General features: G+C 41.6%; 1 protein-coding gene across 1 annotated transcript in view; it reads right to left on the bottom strand.

Annotated features, from left to right (window-relative positions):
- Nucleotides 1-25,908, bottom strand: part of LOC142477108 (uncharacterized) — a 237,848-nt gene that overhangs the window by 175,881 nt on the left and 36,059 nt on the right. Inside the window, exon 2 of the mRNA XM_075582160.1 lies at nucleotides 17,891-17,961. The gene's annotated coding sequence lies outside the window, so the exon portion shown is untranslated. The remainder of the gene's footprint in view (nucleotides 1-17,890; nucleotides 17,962-25,908) is intronic.

The raw sequence follows: 25,908 nt of genomic DNA, 5'->3' as shown, positions 1-25,908 counted from the left end.
GTCAAACCATAAGCCTAGGTATTTAAAACTAGTGACAGGTGTTAGGGTGGTGTTAGCGTTGGTTCTAATCAGGAGCTCAGTCACTGGAAGCTTTAAAAATTTAGTCTTGGTCCCAAATACCATTGTTACAGTCTTGTCAGTGTTTAAAAACAGTTTGTTTTGGGAAATCCAGTTTTCGAGTCTCAAAATGTCAGACTGAAGTATGTGTTGAAGGTCAGAGAGGCTATGGCTGTGTGCATACAGGATTGTGTCATCTGCATACATGTGTATTGAGGCTTCCTTACAAGCTGTGGGAAGATCATTAATGAACACTGAGAAGAGTAGGGGCCCCAGAACAGAGCCTTGCGGTACACCACAGGTGATATCCAGGGGGTTGGAGTTAGAGCCTGAGATGGACACATGTTGGGATCTTCCTGATAGGTAGGACTGAAACCAGTTTAAAGCATGTTTCCCTATTCCAGAGCTCTGGAGTTTGTTAAGCAGGATAACATGATCAACTGTGTCAAAAGCCTTTGCAAAATCTAGGAATACTGCACCAGTGAGTTGTCCCCGTTCCATTCCACACTGGATTTCATTGCAAACTTTTAGCAGGGTAGTTACGGTGGAGTGTTTGGGACGAAACCCAGACTGAAATTGGCTAGGGAAATTTGCCTTGGTGTAGAAATCGCTTAATTGAGAGTGGACACATTTTTCCATAATTTTGGATAGAATTGGGAGAAGTGAGATTGGCCTGTAGTTTGAGACAGTGTTTTTGTCCACACTTTTGAAGATTGGGACAACTCTGGCAGTTTTCCAGGTCTTAGGGATATGGCCTGCAGACAGGATAGAGTTGACTATGGACGCAATTGGTTTGGCAATGGCTGGGGCACCAAGTCGTAGGAACCTAGATTGTAGTAAGTCGGGTCCACATTGGCTGCTTAGTTTTAGTTTGAAGAGCGCTTGTGTAATCTCCTCTTCAGATACTGGGCTAAATTGAAAATTGTGGGCAGTGTTGGGAGGGGGTGGACAAAAAACAGGAAAAAAGTGATGCATCCAAATTGGTCAAAGTTCCTCAATAACATATGTAAATGATACTGGATAGCAATGGAAAGTCCATGAATGATATGGCAATTATCAGGTGCGGGCTAGGAGTCTAGTGGGGTCCACATGACCACCACAGTTGAAACACCATAACAGCCCCCCCTAGTAACCAATATAAAATGAACAGAGGCACTGGTAAACATATGTATATATGTAGGGGCGCTCTGGCCCTATTACCTTAATGCTTGCAGGACTTCCAGATATCCAGGGCGTGCAGTTCATCCAGGTAGATAGCAAGCAGGAAGATAGGTGAAGATGTGTTGCACTGCCTCAATTTCCAACTCCCAATGAGACCGGAAAAAATACAAAGTGAGCACTCAGCTAAACAACAGGTCAGGTTTATTGCAGGGTGGTGCAGCAAGGGGACAGCAAAGCCACACGAACGCACCTACGCGTTTCGTGCACGGGGCACTTTATCTGCTCACTTTGTATTTTTTCCGGTCTCATTGGGAGTTGGAAATTGAGGCAGTGCAACACATCTTCACCTATCTTCCTGTTGGGAGGGGGGGGCCGGTAGGGATACTCCCAGGATGAGATTCATGTTTGGGGTTTGTGCTGCGTTTCGCTAATAAGTTAGTGGCACACCCCACAAAGTAATCATTGAATGCATTTGCAATGTCAGTGGGGTTTGTCAGAGTAATATCCCCCTTAGTGATATTACTTGGTTGTTGATGGTTAGGAGCCTGGAATATATTGTTGATAACCTTCCAGAAGTTAGCTGGGTTGGATGTATTTTGGTGGAGATTGTCAGAGTAATATTGTGCTTTTGCATACCTTGTTTGCCTTGTGCACACGTTCCGCAGGCATCTGTAGTGATTGAGATCCTTGGTAGTGCCAGTTACTTTGTAGCTTTTCCACAAGGCATCCCTGAACTGGTAGAGTGCTATAAGGTCAGGTGTAACCCATGGAAGGTGGGCCCCCCGTACCCTTATTTTGCGTAGTGGAGCATGGGTATTGCAGAGTTTTAAGAACTCGGATTGGAAATAGTCGAGCGCAGAATCAGGGTCGGGAATTAAATCGATTCTGTGCCATGGGCAGTTGGTAAGGTCATCCAGAAACTGTTGTGGGTTAAAGTTTTTAAATGTTCTAGTGAGGAGAACTTTAGGGCTTGAATGGGGCGGTTTAATTTTCCTTACACAGTACACTATTGCATGGTCACTGAAAATATCAGGAAGGATGCCAGAGGATTGGATTCTGCTGGGGTTTGAGGAGAGAATCCAGTCTAGCAAGGAATGGTTATGCGACTTCAGGTTTATTCGTGTGGGTTGGGAAATGAGTTGCGATAGGTTAAGTGACTTGAGTTGTATCTGGATTTTGTGGTTTTTAGGGTCAAGCCAATTGAAGTTGAAATCCCCTAGAACTAGCAGCTCACTCTTCTCATTCAGAGAGGAAATGGAGGCAAGAAATTGGGTGATATCAGTCAAGGATTGTAGAGGGGCTTTAGGGGGGCGGTAGATGCCAGCAAGCAAGATGGGCTTAGAAAAGGGGAGGCAGATTTTGCCAACTAGAGTTTCAAAAGAGGGTGGGCTTGGTGGGCAATGTAACAGTGTAAATTGTAAGGTGTCTGCAATATAAAATAACACCCCTCCTCCTCTCTTTGACCTATCTCTCCTAAAAATGGAGTATCCCTGAATGGCGATATTTGCATCAGGGGTTTTAGAGGATAGCCATGTTTCTGTAAGAACGATGGCTTTGGGTTTATGCATAAGGCACCATGCCCTTAGTTCATCCAGTTTGGGCAGCAGGCTCCGGATGTTTATATGGGCGACAGATAGCCCTTTTTGGAATTTAAAGGTGGAATTCTCAGGGGCATGGGACAGAGCTGAAATGGGAGGACCTGGGTTAGTTTCAACATCACCTGCTAGAGAGAGTAATAGTATGAGTTGAAATTTGGGTAGTTGTTTGCAAGTTGTAAATTTGTGGTGTTTTCCATTAGAGTGAGCAGTGGTTGGTGTGCTGGTTTTTAGAGTTCTCCACCAACATTCAGTAGATAGTGCAAGGCTTTTGAGTAGTCCAGGGTGTATGGTGATGTTGGGTGTGGGCAAGGATGGAGGAGTTTGTATTGGATAGAGGGAGTAACATCTCCATGAGGCCAGGAGAAAGAAAAAAGTTAGAAGACATAGCAGGTTCATGATGCCAGAGGTAGGCAGTGCTGCAAGGAGCTGTTGTGAGCAGAGTGAGTGTGTGCAGACTAAACAGCAGGGGTGAGCCTGTACCTTGTCAAGTGTTTTGCTGCATTGCAATGCTAGGGTCAATTCAAGGTTTAAGTGTTTTGTGCAGTCAGTTTTGGGAGAGGCTGCAGTGAAAGAAGTTGTAAAGGGGTGGGGGGTTAAAATATGCAGGCTAACAAGCTTGGGATCATAGTGTGATCTGAATAGCTTACCGTTTGTTGTCTTGAGTAAAAGAGTGTGCAGTAGATGCAGTCCCCAGTCACATCTAGTCAAACTGTAGTCTAACTGTATCACTTAAAAACCTCACTTTAAATGCCTCACTGCCCAATGCAGCAAAGGTGTTTGTATTATACACAAAAACAAAAGTCACATGACCCTCCCCCTCCCCAATCTGTCAGCTTGTTCCATTTGGTCAATTAACAGCACAGAGTTAAGAGGAAAAAAAAAACTTTTTACATTCAAACATACTAACTTATATATCAATTCAACAAGGCCAGATTCAGTCTTATACAGACGGTTTTAACATCAGGAACATACCTGTGAAGAGAATGCAATTAGATCCATGTCATATCAGCTGAGGTTATTGGTTATTTGTCTTGCATGAAGAAAGTGAGTATATTAACTATATATATATATTAACTGTAGTCTAACTGTATCACTTAAAAACCTCACTTTAAATGCCAGGTTGGCATAGAGAGCAAAGTCACCATCTTTGCTGATGACACAAAAATGTGTAAGGTAGCAAAATCAGAGCAGGGTGTAATTTATCTCCAGAAGGACTTGGATAGACTTGAAGGTAAATGGCAGATGAGGTTTAATACAGAAAAATGTAAGGTTATGCATTTGGGAAACAAGAATAAACAGACGACTTACAAATTAAATGGGGAAAATTAGGTAAATCATGATGGAGAAGGATTTAGGAGTGCTTGAAGACATCAAGCTTTGTAATAGTGCCTAATGTCATGCAGTAGCTGCAAAGGCAAATAAGATCTTATCTTGCATTAAACAGGGTGGAAGGAAATTAAGCATAATTATACCTCTGTATAAATGATTTGTAAGATCACACCTCGAGAATGGAGTATAGTTTTGGGGACCACTTCATATAAAATATATTATGGAACTAGAAAAAGTGCAGAGAAGAGGCACCGAATTAATAAAGGGGATGGAAAATCTGACTTTGTGGGGATAGTCTAGCTAAATTAGATTTGTTTACATTAGAAAGAGGCACCAAAGACTGGATATCATAACTATATACTGTACTGTACAGATATATTCAAGGTCAATACAAGGAGCTTTTCAAAAGAACTATTCATCCCAAGAGCAGTAGAAAGGACACTGGGTCATCCCTTAAGTTGGAGGAAAGGAGATTTCACCAGCAACAAAGGAAGGGTTTTTTTTTATAGTAAGGGCAGTTAAAATGGGGAATTCATTATCCATGGAGACTGTAATGGCAGATACAATAGATATGTTTTTAAAAAGGTTGGACATCTTGTTAAAAAGGAAAGGTATTCAGGGATATACCAAATAAGTAAACATGGGAAGGATTTCATGATATCCCCTTATTAGACCTCATTGGATGATGTTTCACTGAGTTTTTTTGTTTGCCTTCCTCTGGATCAAAATACTGTAAATACAAATATAGGATAAGTTTCTGTCGTCTAAATTTAACATAGGTTGGACGTATGTCTTTTCTCAACCTCATCTAATAAGTAACTGTAAAGCTCAGGGCATTAATGACATGCATTTTCATGATTGGTCAAAATTTAGGGTATTACTCGCCCAGCAATGCCCCGAATCTTTGGCACATCGCCAAACTTAAAATTACGGTTTAGGAGGAAGCCCTTCCAGCTCTGCAAGAGTGCAGGAAAGAGGGCCGTCCAGTTACGAGGGTTGGGAGGGGTGTTTCAGTTGAACTGAATCATCAATGCTCAGATAATGTCGTGTCTATCTAGGATTATTACTTAATTGCACCGTTGTCCTAATTAATGCTGGCGCTGCAAAAATGTTGTTTGGATATAATATACACAAAATATCTGGGTTGAATTGAACACGAATTAGATATAATAAAGGTAGTTTATTCCTTAAACAGGTGAACACACAGGATCATACAAATAACATACAAGATATAGGGCCTCATGCAGAGAGCAGCGCTATTTCAAAACTCGCCATTTTTTGTGGAAAGTCGCGCAGAAAACTGCCGAAAATGGCGAGTAACGGAAAACGCGCCATTTTTTTTTTCGTTTTCAAAATCTCGCCGCGCGGCTGGCGAGAACGTACATCTCGCCAGTTTTAAAAATATCCTAATGCAGAGAGCCGCGAACGGCATCCAGCGGCTGTTCGCGCCAAGAAAATGGCGCGATTTGCTACTATTTGCCTCGCCAAGAAAAGTTGGCAATTATATGGAGCTCGCCGCCTATAGGAAAGGGGAAAAAAAATGCGCGATTTTTTTTTAACACATTTCTGTAGCGCGCATCTCTCCAATTCTAACTCGCCACACGCATTAATGACAAACATTGCAGAATTCGCACATTTCTGCATATGGAGAATAAAACTCTCCAAAAAAGCTACTTTTTATTAAACTCTCCAATTTTAAAATTCGCTGCTCTCTGCATGAGGCCCATAGTTTGGGTCAATGAAGCAATCAGGATCTGGATTGGCAATTCATTCAGGATACAGGATACAAAATAGATGTAGTCACGAAGACTCCACGAAGACCAAAAACACAAAGACAATGGACATGGGGCTTACAATCAGTTATATGGGATTTAAGCCCCATTCCTTAACATTGGATGTCAGACATTGGCTCCCAATTATCTACACCCAATCACCCCTTGCCACCTCACTTGAGAGGCAAGGTAATACCTGCCCACATGGGGTGGGCATTATTTTAATCAGGGGCTCATTTCCCTAGCCCCCCTCCCACAAGACTGGCGTCGCCTAGTCTGCTTGGGACAGGAAAACCTTTGTCCCAAGGTGTGAAACACAACACTTATCACAAGTACCCATGTCCTGCTCTGCTTTGTTCTAGCATACACAAGCAGGGTTGGGGAGCCTTTGTTCAGGGGGCTTATTGTAGACCACTTGTCTCCCCCCTGAGCATTAACATACCACATGGGCTCTAGCCTTCCCGGGCTTTTACCCTGGACCCAAAACATAATACATTTTCACAATTATATTTATATTAAATTAATCTGTTCTATTGGTCTGAGCGGGCTGAAATCTGCCAGGTCCTCATGCCGGAGGACCCTTGCCATTGTGGCCAAATATCAGCCCTAAACAACCCCCAGAACCGGAGATACCAAAACACAGTTTTAAAAGCACTTTTGAACACAAGGCTTTTTTCTGCCATGCAAGTCAATGGCAGAAACCCAAACTTTACCATTACCCTGACTCCGTTCTGTTGCTCTGAGAGGGTCGGTATTTGCCATGCAATCCTGCCGGAACTAGGACTACGTGGTGGCTGAATCTCAGCCCCCTATGTTGAACAGAACCGGAGTTATGGGTTCTAGGTTTCTGCTCATTCTGACTTAGCCATTTTTACTCGCGGCTTTTACCTCCGCCATTAGAGTCTATGGTGCGACCCTTATAACGAGCGCGACCCTTTACCGGGGTCATTAACTCTTGGACCCGGTTGGGGTCGGGTGAGGGGGTTCCTAGGGTCTAGGGGCAAAAAGAATTTTATTCCTGGGTGCCCTAGAACCTAAGTTTCCCACGCCAATTGATCTGACCTTGACCGGGGAGTGATCAAAGCTCTCTTTCAGATAATGTATCCGCTATTGCGGTCTGCGGTTTGGATGGCTGCCAACCCGTTCCTGGAGGTCGGCCTCGAGGAATCCCCATTGAAATTAATGTCTCCATTGACTTTCAATGGGGAACCGCCGCTCCTCCTCTCGGGTACCACCTGCAGGTCTTCTACAATATCAGGCCCTAATCGCCGGAATCTCCATAGGGTTACATGGGCTGTAATGGCAACCTATGGAGAGACTGCAAAATGGAGCCTGCAAAGGCGGGAAAAGGGACAAAGGGCCATAAACACCAAATTAACATTAACCCTTTCCCTCCCGCCTGGATTCCAGTGTATGTGGTTGCTGCATACACTGCAAAGGTACAAACACCCATAATTGTACCAATATACACATCTAGCAAATAAAACAGTTTGCCGTGAGGCAGGGGAATAAAAATACATTAATACCCTCTACATGCGGGAATAGGATAACCAAGGGACATACCTTTTGGTTATGAAGCAGGGGAACATATATATTATACGTACATTTCTGGTTAACCCCTCACTTCCCAGACGGTGGAAGGGGGTGCCTAATGGGTGTGACCCCTTTATTACTCGCTTGGCACCCCTCCCCCTTCACAGATATAACATGGGATAAAAGCTCTTGGCATAGAGTGCAAATGATTGTGCATTTGCATTTTATTTTCAAGAGACATACTGTATGACCAGTGGCTGTAGGTGTTCCATCAATGTCAAGCCTTCCATTGCCAGATGGGTTTCACTGCATTGCCTTCTGTTCAAAGTGTGATTAACATTCTATTATATAATGATCAGATAGATGTATTAGAAAAGATAGATTATTTTGATTATTTTTAGGTTACGTAGACTTATTTTGAGTTATGCCACTTCATTAATTTTCCTGAATGAAACTAGTTTTTCTTGTTTAGCTAGAATGATGCGTTATTGAAAGCATAGAAGAGCAAGAAATGAACTTATAGTTCTGTAATTTACTGCTATAGTTACCTACATCACATTCATACAAAATAAATGAAATACCCCCACTGTGCATGTGGGCTGAGCTCATAAGAGGGAACACAGAAGAATTCTGCTGCCAGTGCTCAAGGGCCAAAGCGTAGAATGTCTTATTCTTAGAACATAATGGCACACGTCTGCAGCATATAACTATCACTCTAAACAAGCGTATTAAGCGGACCCAGTGGAGCGGGCTGGGGGGAGGGGTAAGGTGAGGTGACGCTAAGAGTCGCCGACCATCCAGAGAACAGCCAGGCTGACGTTAAGTCACCCACCGTCCCCTCTGCCAATGATAATACCTGCTGTCACAGGGATGATCCGGTGTAGCCAAAGAGATAAAGGTGAAGCACCGTTGAGTGAGTGCCTGCAGTGATGTGTGTCCTGGAATCCACGTGCAACCAGCAAAGGTAACCAGAACAGCCAAACGAAGAAGCGGTGCACTGAGGCAAGTAGAGAACCACACCCAGCTCTAACAAAAAACTACTAAATTATTGAAAAAAAAAGGAACAAACATCACGAAGCTAGGAAACTCTTACGCGTTTCATCCCGCATAGACAGGTTTGACAAAGTCCCTTGCGGGATGAAACGCGTAAGAGGTTCCTAGCTTCATGATGTTTGTTCCCTTTTTTTGTCTTTGACAAAGTCCCTTGCGGGATGAAACGCGTAAGAGGTTCCTAGCTTCAAGATGTTTGTTCCCTTTTTTTGTCTTTGACAAAGTCCCTTGCGGGATGAAACGCGTAAGAGGTTCCTAGCTTCATGATGTTTGTTCCCTTTTTTTGTCTTTGACAAAGTCCCTTGCGGGATGAAACGCGTAAGAGGTTCCTAGCTTCATGATGTTTGTTCCCTTTTTTTGTCTTTGACAAAGTCCCTTGCGGGATGAAACGCGTAAGAGGTTCCTAGCTTCATGATGTTTGTTCCCTTTTTTTGTCTTTGACAAAGTCCCTTGCGGGATGAAACGCGTAAGAGGTTCCTAGCTTCATGATGTTTGTTCCCTTTTTTTGTCTTTGACAAAGTCCCTTGCGGGATGAAACGCGTAAGAGGTTCCTAGCTTCATGATGTTTGTTCCCTTTTTTTGTCTTTGACAAAGTCCCTTGCGGGATGAAACGCGTAAGAGGTTCCTAGCTTCATGATGTTTGTTCCCTTTTTTTTTTCAATAAATTAGTCGTTTTTTGTTAGAGCTGCGTGTGGTTCTCTACTTACCTCAGTGCACCGCTTCTTCGTGTGGCTGAGCTCATAAGAGGCACGCATTAGCATGTTTGAGCAAAGTGTCATCTTTCAAAGAGATTGAAAATACATTTGTACTTATACAAAATAAGTATAAATATTAATATATTACTAAATAAGAACTTGTGCTAATTTACTGTACCAAGTTGGAATGTGTAGTCCAAAACTAGAGATCATTTGAATGATTTGGTTACAAAGTAAAAAAGAAAAGCAGTTTCCCTGCTCATTGCGTTACTGCAGCACTGCCAAGTTACCGTCTTTGAGGTCCTGGTATAAATGCGTCCTCTCCTGTTATTTATGCTAATGGGAGTATGGAATTGTAGGATTAAGCACTATCAGACGCAGGACGTACAGTAAGTGCACGTAATAATGGTGTCCACTGTAAGCAAATATCTATGTGTGTCTGACACAGTATTGAGCAGTGGATTGTGCACATTTTTCTTGCTATCACCACTGAACAACCTCTTTATTGAGCGGACACCTTGCCTCTCATTCATGTTTTCTCCATCCAGGTCTGCTACTAATGTCTTTCAAAACAGAGAAAGAGCCCGTTGCCCCGTTATTTGGGACATATTGCTACCATAGCCAGGTTGAGTTAAGATATTACCAACTTATTTAGAACAGTCCCTTTAAATCCAAAACTGCTGGCAGCCTTACAGAGGGGCTAAATTCCAGATGTCAGTAATTAACAAATTACACTCATATTGTAGATGTACAGTATTTAATTGTACAATCCCACCAACATTGGATTATGGTTCAATCGTTATCGTTTTGTTCATATTTTATCTCTAAAATCGACACATTTTTGGAACACATTGGGACATATTTAATTTAGACCAGGGATGAAAACATCAACAATCAACTGCAGTATGACCAAACATGATCTTAGTAATTCATATCAGAACTGCAAAGCACTAAAAATGTATACATTTTTCTGAGCTCTACAGTATCTACAATGGATATTTTTATATATGTATTTATAAATGTAGATACCCTTGAGTTCTTGCTTTACAAAATTCATGATACAACTAGATTGGGGGCTATGACACACCAGATTGTCACAACATAATGTTTGAAGACCGCTGGCCTATGCATTCCCCCACAACTACGTAAAAGTACCTGAGGGTCATTTCTACTATCCCAGACCATTGGATGACTCAAGGAGCTACTGTATAAACCAAAAATTAGGCTTATTTTTTTTAGTGCTGGTAACAGGATACAGGTACTTTGTTGTGAATTTGAATTCTGTTATATCATTAATAATCCTTTTGTGTAAAAACATGCTATGTTCTTCTGTGATTCTATTTAATTATATTCTGATCTGCTTTGTTCTTGCCTTTTTACCTCTTGGTCATCATGATCATATCTTAGAGATAGGCGAATAGTTCACAAAAATTCAAATTCACCACAAAAACGCCAACAAAAGTGAATTTTTCAAATATTCACAATATATGCAGCATTTGAAAATAGCCACTGCGAATGTTTTTTTTTTTTATTACAAAAAATACAAAAATTAGAGAATATTCAGATTTTTTTTATTGAGGAAAAAATGGGAAAGATGAATACCGAAAAGAAAAAAAATGTTAAATACAGACAACGGAACCAGAAGTTATTATTTTAGTCTATGCAATTGCTTTAGTCACTGTAGAAATAAATTGTACTGGACAGTGTGGATACTATTTATACAAAATAGTTTATGTTTCATTTAGCATAAAAATATCAGGCGTATATTTTTAGGACTGGTTCATATTCCAATATGTAATCACCCAGAAATCCTCACACTAAACAAACTAAATAGAAACTAATTAAACCAGAGGTAGCCTTCTAAAAGTAAGCCCTGGCTTTTAATTCCATATCTGAATTAAAGATTTCGACTGGCCTCTTCTCCAGGGATTATTCTTCTCATAGGTATCTGTGCAGTTAATTAATTAAAACGAAAGTGTTTGCACTTTCAATAATAATGCCCGTCGAATTGTACACCAACTGAGTACTGCCCATGGGCCACTGGGCCACCCCTATGATTTGAAAGAGATGTACAGTATTTACTGCTTACTTTTTGGGAAGGTGAAGCTTTAGATTACCAGGTATCACAATTTTGTTACTTTGAATTACACCTAGAAACTGCTTAAAGTCAACAGGCAAACCATGGCAGTAAATAAATGTAATAGTCCAGGGGGTCTCCAAACTCAGTCCTCAAGAGCTGCACACAGGCCAGCTTTTATGGATATCCCTGTTTCAGCACAGGTGGCTCAATCAGTGGCTCAGTGCTTGACTGGGCCACTGATTGAGCCAAGCTTCACTCTCCATGAAGAAAAGAAGAACTTCCAATGATGGGACAGACCAAACTGTCCACCAACCTCGGTATGCTGTCTCCAACAGTTCAAAGTACTGCAAATTTCTGGGTGAGAACAGCATAGAGCATCATCCAGCTTGCCTTAAGATATGTCCATCTTGCTGGGTTTTCTAGCATTCTAGCATTTACGAACACCCTTTACACGGATAAATCTAGACCACTTTTAAAGCTTTGTTTTTCTATTTTGTTTTCATTGTTTTTTTTAGAGCATTTTCAAAATAAAGTATGGAAGGGATAGGGTGGGGATACAGAAAATAAAAAGGAGGGGAAATGGGAAAGCGGGGACGGGGACCTGGGACAATTCATTTACTTATCCAGTTCTATTAGTTTTGTAGGTACACCATCTGTGTTAAATAGATAAAATCCAACACAGAGTCATTGTATAATACTATACAATAAGAGATACCGGTGCATGGTCATTACGAGAAATGGGTATCATTTCAGCAGCAACATTACAGATATATTCAGGTTGTAGAATATTGTGATGTCTGCCAGGTAAGCGAAATCCCTCAAAAATTATCAAAAGTTCAATTCAGCAAGCTTGTAATATGGTCCATAAGGTTAACCTCTCTCAATGTATGTAAAATTATGGCCACTGGAGGAGGTTCCTCTTGTTTCAGGTAGTTTCCAATAGTACATTGGCTGATAATATATGTGATGTCAGTATTTGGGACTCTTTGGGCATTCCCTGAATTTGTTTATTAAATAATGCAGTGAATGGATCATTTGCCACTACACAACCGGTAAATTGTTCAATAATATAAAAAAATATAAGACCAACTTTGAGCAATTGTCTGGCTAGGGCCACCAGATATGGGACAATGTTCCAACTTCCCCATATCCTCCCCAACATCTGTTGAAGGAATCAGGAAACATTTTAAGAAGTCTGTCTGAGACTAAAAAACACCGTAAGAGAACTTTATACTCATTTTCCTTTATATTTGTGCAGATGGGGTTTTGGACGTAATAGTAGAAATGGCTTCCCACTCGTCCAATGACATGCTCCCATCCAGCTCTCTTTCCCAGTTTAGCATGTATGAAAGCTTAGTGTCTTGTAAGAGATTATGTACAATAAAGATACAGCCTCTCATAAAGGAAGAATCCAGGCACAACTTTTCAAAACGAGTGATCCCTCCCAGTTTCCCCAAGGTAAATTCATAGAGAATGTGAAAAGTCTCTATTGAAGAAATGGATAAATACAGAAATAGATTGAGAGAGATAACCAACAAAGACACCTGACTGCACTCGATATTAACCATAAAATAGCATCTGGTATTGTGGCCGGAAATATTCAATCCGTGGGATAATTGGGTCCCATATAGACACTCCAATATCATATATTAAAATCTTTTATTGGGTATATGTAAACAACAAAATGAACACACACATAAACATAAAATCATTTACAATAAAAGAAAGCTAGTAACGCACAAGTACCACACATAACCACTTTGAGGGCTATTATGGCCCAATTTAACCCTAATGGGTAGGGATATTAAGTGGTACTGATAGTAGTCAGCTGCTGGCAATATAGTCTGAGGTGCAGTTCAGCAATCTTATGCTTGTAATACCATATAGCCGAAGTGTAAATAATTATTACATAAGCCTTAGGTAAGCAATGTCAGTTAGACCAAATCATAAGACTGATGTCTAAATTGTGTAACATGCTGGTCTATTATACACATTTAGAAATGTACATGGTGACAGCAGGGTTATGCAACATATATGCGTAGACCGATACAATGTATACTCATACAAGCGTAAATTGTTGAACAGCTGATCAGTATCCCTGGGAGTTGCTACAATGTAGCTAAGAAACACGCATGCAGCCTAATAGCTATAATTGCTCTTTAGATCTCCGCCATAAAGAGAAAGCAGCTGCTCTCTCCGTGTAGTCACACTTGGTAGATAGATATCCACTGGTGTATCATTGATCTAACCGCTCCACTAGAGTGGGAATAACCTGACCAAAATAAGTAGGTAATGCTGTAAACCCAATACATGGATGACGAGTCACCATGAGAAGGTAAGTATACGACCTGATACAGAGTGTAGCACCCAGTCGCTGCACCGCCCATTGGGCTCCTATGAGTCATTCTGTTGACGTCAGGTGCAGAGAGCAACGGACTAAGCTAGCGGTGCAGCGACTGGGTGTTCATTGTAGTTGTGGCAATTCTGCATAGCCAAGAAATCTCTCATTTGTCCCAAGAGTTCAAGGGGCCTATTCTATAAACTTCGATAACCAACTCATCGAGGATTTTAAGCTGTTCTCACAAAATTTTACAAGGTAGCAATTCAGAAAGCCTCGATGAGTTGGTGAAATCGTGCGGGGAAGGCAAACACATCGCACGGGAGCCGGCGAGAAGCCCAACCTCGCAATTTTTATACAATCGGACAATTCTAGTAGCCTCGATAATCTCATCGAGGATCTGGAATTGCGATTTTATCAAAGGTTCTTCAAAGGATGTGAGAGAGGGACTTAGAAAAAAAATACATTTTTCCTGCATCGCATTGATGCCGGGAGACTCCGGAGCGGATACACATTAATATCAGCACCGGATACACCCGGCATCAATCCGATGCAGGAAAAATGCCTTTACAGGCCGCTTCATTACCTTAGCCACTAACTGCTAAGGCAATGAAGGGGTTAACAACCCGTGGCATGTTTATTGTGGGGAGCGGGGGTGGGTGAAGGTGGCTTTTGGTGCATAGTGGGTGTTTAGGCCTTGCAGGGGGGTTGCGGGAGGAGTTAACCCCTTCATTACCTTAGCGATTAATACCGCTAAGGTAATGAAGGGTTTAACGTCTCCCACTACACACCCGGTAGGTATAAACACCCACTGTGGCTCAAATACCACCTTCACCCACCCCCGCTCCCCACAATAAACATAAAAACAAAATTCAAACACAATTCTTAACAATACACCCATTCATTGTCAGTGTGGTTACCTATGCCCCCAATGAGAGCAAAGATAGCCCCATAGCATTTTTATTCAGCCAAAAGTTGTACAAAATAACAGCTTTAGCTTCAGCATAGATAGATAAACAAATGAAAAAACAAGTCCTGAGAAGGTCTTTGCCCCTTTTTACAGCAAGGGCGGTTAAAGACCAGGATACACAAAGAGCAAAAGTAAGTGTTTCAATGTTACAGACCTTGTTTCGGACTACTCTCCATCGATATACTTCAGCATGTGTCTCCCTGGTTCAGACAGGAAGCAGTGGGAGCTCTGTTTTTTTAAAGCCCATTAGTGAGGCAGCTGGGACCTAGTCAATTAACTCAGCCTTTTCTAAAGCTTGGATTTATCCATTCGCTGCTGGTTTCAAGAGCTATAGATCAGACTCCCATGCATAATATTGGAACAGTAAATCCACCCTGTCACACTCTTCCCCTGTTTGTGTGTTGCTGAGACCATGCAAGACTGAAGCCCGACCCTCCACCCCTTCACGAGATAGGAAATCAGTGTTTGCATTTTCTCTCGCCCTACCACTCAGCTCTCACATTCTCTCCCCCTCAGCTCTCACATTCTCTCCCTCTCTCTCTCAGCTCTCTCTCTCTCTCAGCTTTCTCCCTCAGCTCTCTCCCTCCCCTCATTTTTCTCTTTTCCTCAGCTCTCTCTCCCATGTTTACCTTTGGCGGGAGGAAATGGTGATCAGAGAAGCAGCCGGTAGAGGAGCTATGCTGTGGCAGCAGACACCGGAAGTAAGAAATACTTCCAGGTCAGACTGCTTGAGGACGCTCCTCCCCTGCTGTCCTCCCCTGCTTTGCTGATTCCTCTACCAGCTAATTCTTAATCTCCGCCGGGGCCCGTCGCTGCAAACCATCTCCCCCTACCTCTTTCTACAGGGGGGGAGGGGGAGAGACCGGGCCTCCCAAGAGCGGGGGCCCCTGGGCTTTGCCCAGGCTATAGCTACACCCCTGTCTGTATGTACATCTGTATATACTGTATTGTACCGTGGGGAGCAAACCTTTTTTCCATATAACATCCTATAGTTTTGGTATTGCTCTAGGAGAGTGATGTTGGTATTGTAAATTTGGTTATTTTAGCCAATATTGTAAGCATACATTAAGTAATATTGTAAGTTGATTAGTGCATATACTGTAGATATGGGCCTATAACTGGGCTGAAATTACTGCAATTTTGGAATCAGCATTCTTACTTTATTAGTGATGATTCTTTAACCAACTCCTAAAAAATAATCATGTTTTGTTAATTGCACAGAATTGTTGTGTTTTAGCTTTCGTACCTACACAGTATGCTGTAATGTTTCTTCGCAGTGCTATGAAGAGTTCAGCGCTATTCAAATGCATACGACTAAAATCTTTTTCAGGCTAGGCAAGTGACTTCACAGTAGGGCAAGGCTGAGCAACTTCAGTCCTTAAGGGCTACCAACAGGTCAGGTTTTTAGGATATCCCTACTTCATCACAGGGGGCTAAACCAGTGGCTCAGTCAGAGACTGGCCCACTGATTAAGCCCCCTGTGCTGAAGCAAGGATATCCTGAAAACCTGACCTGTTGGTTGCCCTTGAGAACTGGAGTTGCTCACCCCTGCAAAAGGGGCTTAATTTAACATCTTCAAATGTATCAAACTATGAAACAAATACACTATTTGACATCTCCGAATCTATGAAATCAATAACAACTTCGTTATTGCAAATCCAACAGTGTTTTGGATTCTAAAGACGCAACTTATTTGGCATCCTAAATATAATAAATCCTTCTTAATATGGACATTTTATTTTGTGTTGTCTGAAAAACTGTTAAGTTTTTATTTTCAACAGGAGCCCTGCAAATCTGTCTCACAAATCATGTATTGCCCTCCACCTATTGCTGTTTGTTAAGGATGACACCATCATTACACTCCAAGTAGAACAAAGAGAATATGTCAAAGTGGCACAATAATAACAAGAAGAGGCTAAAAGAAAGCCAACCTAGATTTAACCCATGAAACATAACACTGTCATTAGCTTGGGAGTTTTCATGAGTTATCATGGCATTATTGAATGCCCCATTCACGCATTAAAGCCTTGATTATGGACTGAAACATTGACATTCGTAACCTGTAACAATTGCTGAATAAATATGTGGGAGTGCTTGGGATTCGCAGGTCACTTTATTTGTCAGCTAAAACCAACCAGATTAGCTCATTGCATCGCAGGCTTCCTCACACTGGAACGGTGCATTACAGCTAAACACACAGCAGTATTTACAGTGGCTCCTGCTGCTTAGAGGTATATTAAACAGGGTTTCATTTGTCTACCTTTATTTATCTTGCCAAACTCATTTGTAACACGTTTCCTTTTTGACTATTTCTGCTACAATGTTAAACCACAAATGTGTGTGTTAATTCAATTTCTATTGGCAACAGAGCTCATCCCTCCACACCTTTTTAACTTGGGAGGTCTTTTCATTTTGCTGTATGGACAGGACCTACTATGGTTGTTTCCCCTCATACAGAGGTAAAAGGGAAGGTTCACAGTGTAGTGTTAGGACCTGCATATTTGGTTATACCTTGACGTTGGTATGCAGGCTTATGACGCTTTGGCCAAAGGGTTTAACTAAATAACCAAGAAAATATTATTATTGAAGTATTTAAACTTTATACTTATTACCATATGTGTTTTGTCAATTGGATGTAGCATTAGGCACCCCTGTCTTTTGTTGTATACATTTGCCACAAAATACAATTTGTGACCCTTAGTCAATTTACTGTATTTTACAATGATTCATGGAAAGTTGCATGATACTGTTTACATGATTGCAATGATATATCATCTACTGTACTGTATATCTTTATTTATATTGCACCATCCAAGCACATAGCACTTCACAGCGGTAATGCACGTGACATAATTATATGACACATTTTGGATAAGCACTTAAGATATAAAAGTAACAATAAGAAAAGGAGTCCCTGGCCTGAAGAGCTTACAATCTAATTTCGATATTATTGAAACAAGCATATACATTTTATATGCTCTACACAGATTTCACAACTGTATGGATTAAGAAAACGAGAAATAATGTACTTATCACAAAAATCAGCTTCACATCCACACTCACATTTGAAACAATAGATGTAATTTCTCAAAAACTACAATGAATTTACCTGTAAGCTGCATCTCTACAACAATACAGATACATCTTCATTACTCTCATGGCAGCCATGACTACTTCCCAACAGGCAGCTTCGCGCTTGCATGGTGCTGTAATATACAGCTTACCGACATCATTAAACACAAAGGAGAGTAGTGATATAATTAGGCAGTAAACCCTGTAAGAAAGGTAACACACCAAAAAAACTTACCTTTGCTTTCTTGCTCTGGTGCCCTTTGTTCAGTTCTGACTATTACAGCACTTGCGATAAATCCTCTTTAGCTGCGGATGAAACACAGGCATGCTGCAGTTACAACATATTAACAGGAAAGCTTTTTGGTGTCTGAATGTAATTTTTCTCCCTTGGCGTTTGTATCCTTAGAGACTGTAGTGCTTAGTATTTTCTTTGTGCTTTTGTTGACAATATCTTAATTATAGAGTGCAGTTTTACTGGCACGACAACTGCTTTCTACACTTAACAAAAGTGATAAGTGTGACTTAAAGAGCTACAGTACAACTGTCACAAACCCAACAGACTGGAGTTTGTTCAATCAGCAGATTTTTTTTATTTTTACATTTTGCGATATTCCTGTTGTATATAAGAACAGAACACCTTAACCATGGAACGCCTGATGAAGGTGCTCTGCACTGAAACGTTGGATGTTTGGATGATTTCTTTAAGTCATTAAAATTACCTTTTTTTGCATTCTATTGAATTTGTTTCTGGGTTTGGTGTTTTATTTATTTATAAAAAATGTTTTACCCGTAATACATTGTAATACATTGTAATACATAATACAAGTAATACATTGAGAGTTATCTCTTGTTTTCAAGTATGTCCTGGGCACAGACTTAAAAAATTCACGGTTACATTAAAAGAACAGAGGTTATACAGTCAATTCAAACATTTCATGGACAGATAAAGTTGGAAAATTGGGTACAAGTGATAAAGGGGCTGGTGAGTTTCAGATTGAAATAGAGCAGCTTTAACAGCACTTTAACATCACCAAACATCAGAGAACGGCAGCAAATGGCTCACACCCTTTAGCTGTCCTTCGGCTGCGCCAAAAGCTGTCCGCCTCTGGGCCAATGCAGATGTACACTGGGGATGTTAAGATTCAATGCAGCTGTGAACACAAAGTTCTTTGTCTTCTTGGCTCATTAACATTCCAGTGGGTGGGGTTGACGTTCCACAAAGTACAAGCAGATGTTAACCCATAGCACACTGGTCCTGTGCAGAGGGGAGCAGCTCTTGGGGAGCCCCAGCAGGCTGCCCACTTTTGGGGCAACGCAAATGTACAGATGGTGTGTGTAGGAGGACATGCGCAGAGGTATGCAAGGGAGACTTGTTAAGGTGAAATTAAATAAGGCTTTTATTGCGCCTGTTTCTTTAACATAAGAAAATCACCCAAACAAGGGGTCAAACAAAGCTTCTGTTCCACTTGGGAGTATTTCTAGTGAAACCTATGCAGTCACAACTCCCTTTAGATTAGCATGTCTCCCAGCCCCAAACAGCCTTGTAGTTGGAGGGAAAATCTTCTCTGTTCCTGGGTTGCTGCCTTTTCCTCAGGCTATATCAGCATTAAGGTTCAGAGGTGCTTTCCCCTGTGTCTTGCAAGCAGCGTGCAGTTTCTTCTGGCAGGCTCAAGACATCTATTCCTATGGTCAGTCCCACAACTTGTGATACTCAGGAACAATCTCCCTTCCTGTCTCAAAGGCAGGTTTTTCTAAGAAACCTAATCAGCCAGGTGGTGTTGGTTAATTGACTACCAGAGTTAACCACCACACTGCTGGATTAGAGGCACATTTCCTGAACAGGGATAACTCCCCTGTTACAGTGTGTTTGGCTACTGCTTATTTATGATTAGTGTTTGGTGAGCAGATCCTTTTTGCCTTGATCGATCGATCTCTCTCTCTCTCTCTCACTCTCGCTCTCTCTCGCTCTATTGTGAATAATACCAATGTATGTGTAATATATATTTAACACAAAGGTAAGCAAACAGAAAAAAATATTCTTGAAATGTATCCAAAACGTATTTTTAGATCACGTCAAAAAGAACAAAACAAAAAAATCAAACAAAGAGAGGTTTATAATAATGTGCAATACTGTATTCTTCAAGTGATTAACATTAAAATTGTTTACATGTCAAAAATGTGAATTTCAAATGCAGTAACTTTTCTGCAATATATTTTTATATCTAAACTACAATATATATATATATATACCATCACGTTTTAAGTTATGGTGGGTGAAAAAGGCAACAAGAAACCTCCACCGTATTGCATATAGCAAATAAAAAGGTCACTTGTGAGCACATTCACATGTCTTAGGCAGGTCTGTAACCCTGCCTTTCACCATTATCACCCAGCATACAGTGTTTCCACTGCAGCAAGGGATTCTGGGAAATGACATGCAAAAAGGTGACACTGTGTGCTCATATATATATATCCAAACAAGAGTGACCTAGGCGCAAGTAAAAACAAGAAAAACAAACATAGGGTAATACGTTCAAACAATTGGTCTACTGGGGGGTACGATATGCACTTACAGCAGGTAGAATAAAATCAGGCCTTGTATCCACTCTGGGATCAGGAACAATGAATGAAGATCTGGAACAGCCAGCAGCAACTCATCTACAGGAATCGTATCCTCGTGTGAAGTATGAGGATACGATTCCTGTAGATGAGTTGCTGCTGGCTGTTCCAGATCTTCATTCATTGTTCCTGATCCCAGAGTGGATACAAGGCCTGATTTTATTCTACCTGCTGTAAGTGCATATCGTACCCCCCAGTAGACCAATTGTTTGAACGTATTACCCTATGTTTGTTTTTCTTGTTTTTACTTGCGCCTAGGTCACTCTTGTTTGGATATCCCTTTTTTACCAGCCCGTGGAGCGGTAGACCTTTTGGCTGCAGACTTAATCAGGGAAAGTTAGATTGTGAGGTAGTATACCCTCCTATATATGTGGTAAATATCATTATTAGTCTGATTGTGATTGCGCTTATTGTAGTTTTCTGTTTTTATATCATATATATATATATATATATATATATATATATATATATATATATATATATATACCATGTCTATACATACTGTACTGTGCTATATGAATGTGCACACACAGCTGTCTCTTACACCTGCATATGTACAATGTAATTCTATCCCTATATACTGTAGCAATAGCGACCACACAGTATCTACACACATTAATAATAATGCAACACCCTCATATTTCTACACCTACCCACACCATTAGAATACACTACCACACACACCTTTTATAAAACGCTGTATACACTGTGGGCACTTTACAAATGTATATTTACACACATACACACATACTCTTACATCAGTAACATTCAGGGACCATTTAGCACCTTAAGTCATAAATCGCATACTGCACAGGGGGGAGAGATAGGCTTCAGTCAGATACATTCCAGGATGCACTGTTTTTAAGTAAAACTTTTTCTTTCTTTATCCATTGTAACATCGCCGGAAGAAGAGATCAGTGTATCTCGAAAGCTCGCACAAAAAAACATTTCGTTAGCCACAGAACGGTATCGTCTATTCGTTTTTTATTATTAAGCTCTACTAACACGGTACAGATATATATATATATGACAGTCCTCGGTTTTCCGACACAATGCGTTACTCAAAATGGCGTTGTAAAGCGAAACGTTGTAAAGTGAAACGCGTTTCCCCATAGGAACACTGTTTAAATGAAAGGTTCCGTTCCTGAAGGCATTTTTAACACTAAAATACACCAAATATTTTATGCAGGCAATAAGATATGCAGCACACACATAAATTATATAGTGTATATACAGAGGCGACACGTTTTATTTAAAAACGGCTGGAGCCGCAAGCCGGGAGGTTTCCCGGCTTGCTAAACAAATCCCATCAGCGTGCCGCGCGTCACCGATGTGCGCGCACGGCGTGCGTGCCAAGGGCTCCCCGAGGGTGCCCTGGTGTCCCGCGATGTGGGGGATGGCGGTGGGGGGTTCCAGGGGACCCGGCGGACCCGGAGAGGGGAGGGGGAAGCCCCGATCGGAGGACCGTTCCTCCGAGGCTTCGGCGCGCGCACGGGACACCCCGGCGCGCCCGGTTTCTGTTGCGGCCGAGACCGGGTAAGTGTTAGAATAAACTCGACCGCGACAGTACTGTATTATATATATAATATAACATAATAATATATTATATAGTATAATATAATATTATATATATACGCTCTTACGACGCTTTGCAACGTTGTTTATGTGAAAGTGTATATATATACACACAGATACTGTACACAACGTTGCAAAGCGTCGTAAGAGCGTGGATAAGCCATTTTGGCGTTGTAAAAATGAATATAGGTATGCATTGCATAGTGTTGGATAAGCCATTCGTTGTAAAGCGAAGCGTTGTAAAATGAGGACTGCCTGTATATATATATATTTATATATATATATATTTTTATATATACCTGTTTCCCCCTGAACACAGAAAGCTACCAGTGCTGCCTTTGTACCTGTTGACTCACAGGAGCCTAAGCCACTGAAACAGAGAGCCTGGGGAATATCACTTACTATATGGTGCAGCGCCTCCACCTGTGAGGGATCCTAGCAGAGCAGAAGCAGCCCCTCATAGGACACAATAAAATGAACACACACAATAGTAAAAATAGAAGAACCTTTACTGCAAGGAGATATAGGATAGGACTCTTACACTATTCTCTATAGTGAGTAGATACACAACTGCCCCACGCCTCGCAGGGCCTCTTCCCACCATAATTCCCAGCACCGTGTACCCCACACCGTGTCTGTCCACAGTGATGTATAAGTGCCTTGGTCACTTAGCTCAATAGTGTCCCCAAAGAACCCACCCTCATAGGCGTGATCAGCGCCTGTGTTGTACCGGTATGTTGGTGCACTTTATAGACTGTACCTGCCAGGTGCTCCAGCACCCGGTCCGCAGAGACTTCAAAAAGGACCCGCCGATCCACGATCTCCTCAGCGATGTCCCGCAAGGGTGGTCCCACCCAGATAATGTCTCTCTCTCTCTCTCTCTCTCATCACTGCAGTGCTAAGGGGATATGTTCCCTATTCTAGGGCCTGTCCCTGGAGCAGCCAAAACCTCAGTGAGTGACTCAGGGTGTATCTAGGGCCTAGGGGGTATACTGGCCTAGTGCAGAGGCTACTTGCCTCTCTGCAAAGGGACCTTTGTCCCTTATCCCTGCCTGGCACACACTGACTAACGTGTTCCCTAGTCAGTGACTTTATCCTGTCATGCCAGAGAATCATTGCTCCCTATTGCCTCCCTGGCGTCAGATGGTCACCCCTAAGGCTCATGGGACTTGTAGTTCCCCGCCGAGAGCCTTCCCTGATTGGCTGTGCTTTCTGCGCTTCTTACTCGCTTGCATGACTATCTAAAGGCCCCGCCGCACTCTCATGCCCACCGCACATGCACGAACCTCCCTGCACAATGGCGGCACCCTGTGCAGCTACTACCGGGAGCCCCCGGCGACGCAGCTTTCCGATCCTCAGCGGAGGTAAGGGGAAAACCGGGGACAAAGGGGGAACCAGAGGATGAAGGGGGGAAACCGGAGGACCTGGCTACATCTATATATATATATATATATATATATAATCAAAAATATATATATATATAATCAAAAATATATATATATATAATCAAAAATATATATATATATTGCTGCGGCGCATCTGAGTCTAACACATCGCCGGTTTTTCCCTGGCTTTTTCCTGGAATGCGACACTCTTCACCTGACGCATGCCACATTCATTTTGCGTTCTCAGCCACGGGTCATGCGCGGTTGACACGCGGTTGATGCGTTTATTGAGAATGGTTCGGATTTAATAGGTTGCAATTCTTCACGTGTCTGCCAGATGGCAGATATTCATGAATTGTAATGCGCATGCGCTTCAGTAATGTGTCGACTTGCAGGTGTTTCGTTTAAAAAAGATACCACAGTGTGCTATTGTAACTTGGCCTTGAGACTGAAGGAAGAGGTTGCAAAAATGTATCAATTTAGGCTTTTCATATTAAAGAAAGACAAAGACCAGTTTTGGTTACAGTATTCTCCAGAGACCCGCTGCCCGCCATGAGTGTTCAAGTGCAGCCCGTTTTCCAAAAACCCGACAGATTGATATGGGCCGCGATTAATGCAACAGATGATAAGATGGCAACAGTTGTTCAAATTTATCAGTATTTTATCGAAAACTATGACTTTTACAAATTTTCGCCAGCTCCTCATACGTAGAAGCGTGCAATAAGGAAAAGGTTATGTAGCGATCCCTGTTTTTATCGTATTGAGCCACAATTTGTTGGAGGGTATTGGTGTGTATCACCGGCTTTTTCCTGTATCTATGATCATGCAGACGGCAAAAGGCGAAGGGTTGTGTTAAAACCAACTTCCGATAACGGTCCCACCGTCAGTGACAACCCTGAGCCTGAGTCAGATTTCGCGTGCAGTTTTGATCAAGCTTGCATGTACCTAAGCAATTTCTAGCCTCATCAGCTGACTACACGTGGACTAGTCCCGCTGCAAACTATCGACGTGGATGATCAAGAACACTGGACTGGCAGTAAACCGGCTTCGGCGCCGGTGCCATCTGAATGGGAAATTCTATGGTGAGTATTGTTGCCGTATTATTTTCTGTGGTTTTTTTATTTTGACAATACAGTATCAATATCGGTGCGATTCAAAAGTCAAGCGATTCTCCTGTAAGCAATATCATTGGCTGAGCGGCTTCTACAGTACTGTACTGCAGATACTGAACAATTGGTGGAACGCTAGGCGCATGCGCATTGGAACCTTCTTGAAACGCATATGCGTGTCATTACATCGACGGTAGGCGCATGTGCATGTGAACAGGAGACGCCCCCCGAGAAAATTATTGGTGGGACTGGCTGGGAACTTCTTTAGACCATTACAGTAAAACTTTTCTTTTTGTTTTTCCTCAGAAAAGAAAACGGCTAATGGAGGGATTTCGATGGATAATATCACTTTGTGTAACAATGCCTGCACATTGCTGAATCGGATTTAAAAAGCCACGTACCGGAGTCTACAGTTTAGTGGCCGTTGTTATTGATTAGGATAGAATACCGTACCTGAAACAGTATGCTGATGTTTTCCGGCCGTACAGTATACAATACTTTTTTAGAAACAGTATACTGTGTAATAAATCCGAAAAAATAAAAACTATGCATTTATTCTACATGTATTGCAGTATTGTACATACTGTACAGTATGTGTCTTCTATACAGTGCCAGTACAGTACTGTATGTGTCTTCTATACAGTGCCAGTACATACAGTAGAGTACTGTATGTGTCTTCTATTTTTTTTAATACTCTTGTACTGAGCATGCCTACAGTATACAGGCATACCTCGCATTACCGTACACAATGGGACCGGAGCATGTATGTAAAGCGAAAATGTACTTAAAGTGAAGCACTACCTTCTCCCCACTTATCGATGCATGTACTGTACTGCAATCGTCATATACGTGCATAACTGATGTAAATAACGCATTTATAACAGGCTCTATAGTCTCCCCGCTTGCGCACAGCTTCGGTACAGGTAGGGAGCCGGTATTGCTGTTAAGGACGTGCTGACAGGCGCATGCGTGAGCTGCCGTTTGCCTATTGAACGATATGTACTTACTCGCGAGTGTACTTAAAGTGAGTGTCCTTAAACCGGGGTATGCCTGTACAGTACAGTGTGCCTGGACAGTAGTGTACATTCTAGAAACACTGTATTTTGTTACAGTAGCAAAGAAGCCAATGGAACAATGTAAAACAAATCAACATGTTCTTTTATTGGTGAAGTAAGTACAAAAACATTTATTTACAAATACTGTACAATGTAGAAACATTTTAAGTGCACAGCAATTCAAAACATCAACAGGTGTATTGTATTGTATTGTATGTCTTTATTTATATAGCGCCATTACTGTACATAGCGCTTAGGTGTATGGTTTACTGCTACAGTAGTGAAAACATTTATGTATAGAAAGTAAAAACATTTACAATCAGTCAGTATGGTTTACAGTCACATGTTATAAAAAACAAATTCTTTATTCATAAAATATACAAAACGCAACATCTCCTTTATTAAAGTCAAAAGATATACAGTGGGATGGTGTGCAAAACAGTCTGCACCAGTACAGTCCTCGAGGGCAGCAGACAGACCCGGTTTTCAGGACAACCTTGAAACCGTGCC

Source organism: Ascaphus truei, chromosome 2 (assembly GCF_040206685.1).
Source record: "Ascaphus truei isolate aAscTru1 chromosome 2, aAscTru1.hap1, whole genome shotgun sequence".
Lineage (NCBI taxonomy): Eukaryota > Metazoa > Chordata > Amphibia > Anura > Ascaphidae > Ascaphus > Ascaphus truei.
The sequence above is the reverse complement of the archived record's forward strand: the minus strand, read 5'-3'. Positions and strand labels throughout refer to the sequence as shown.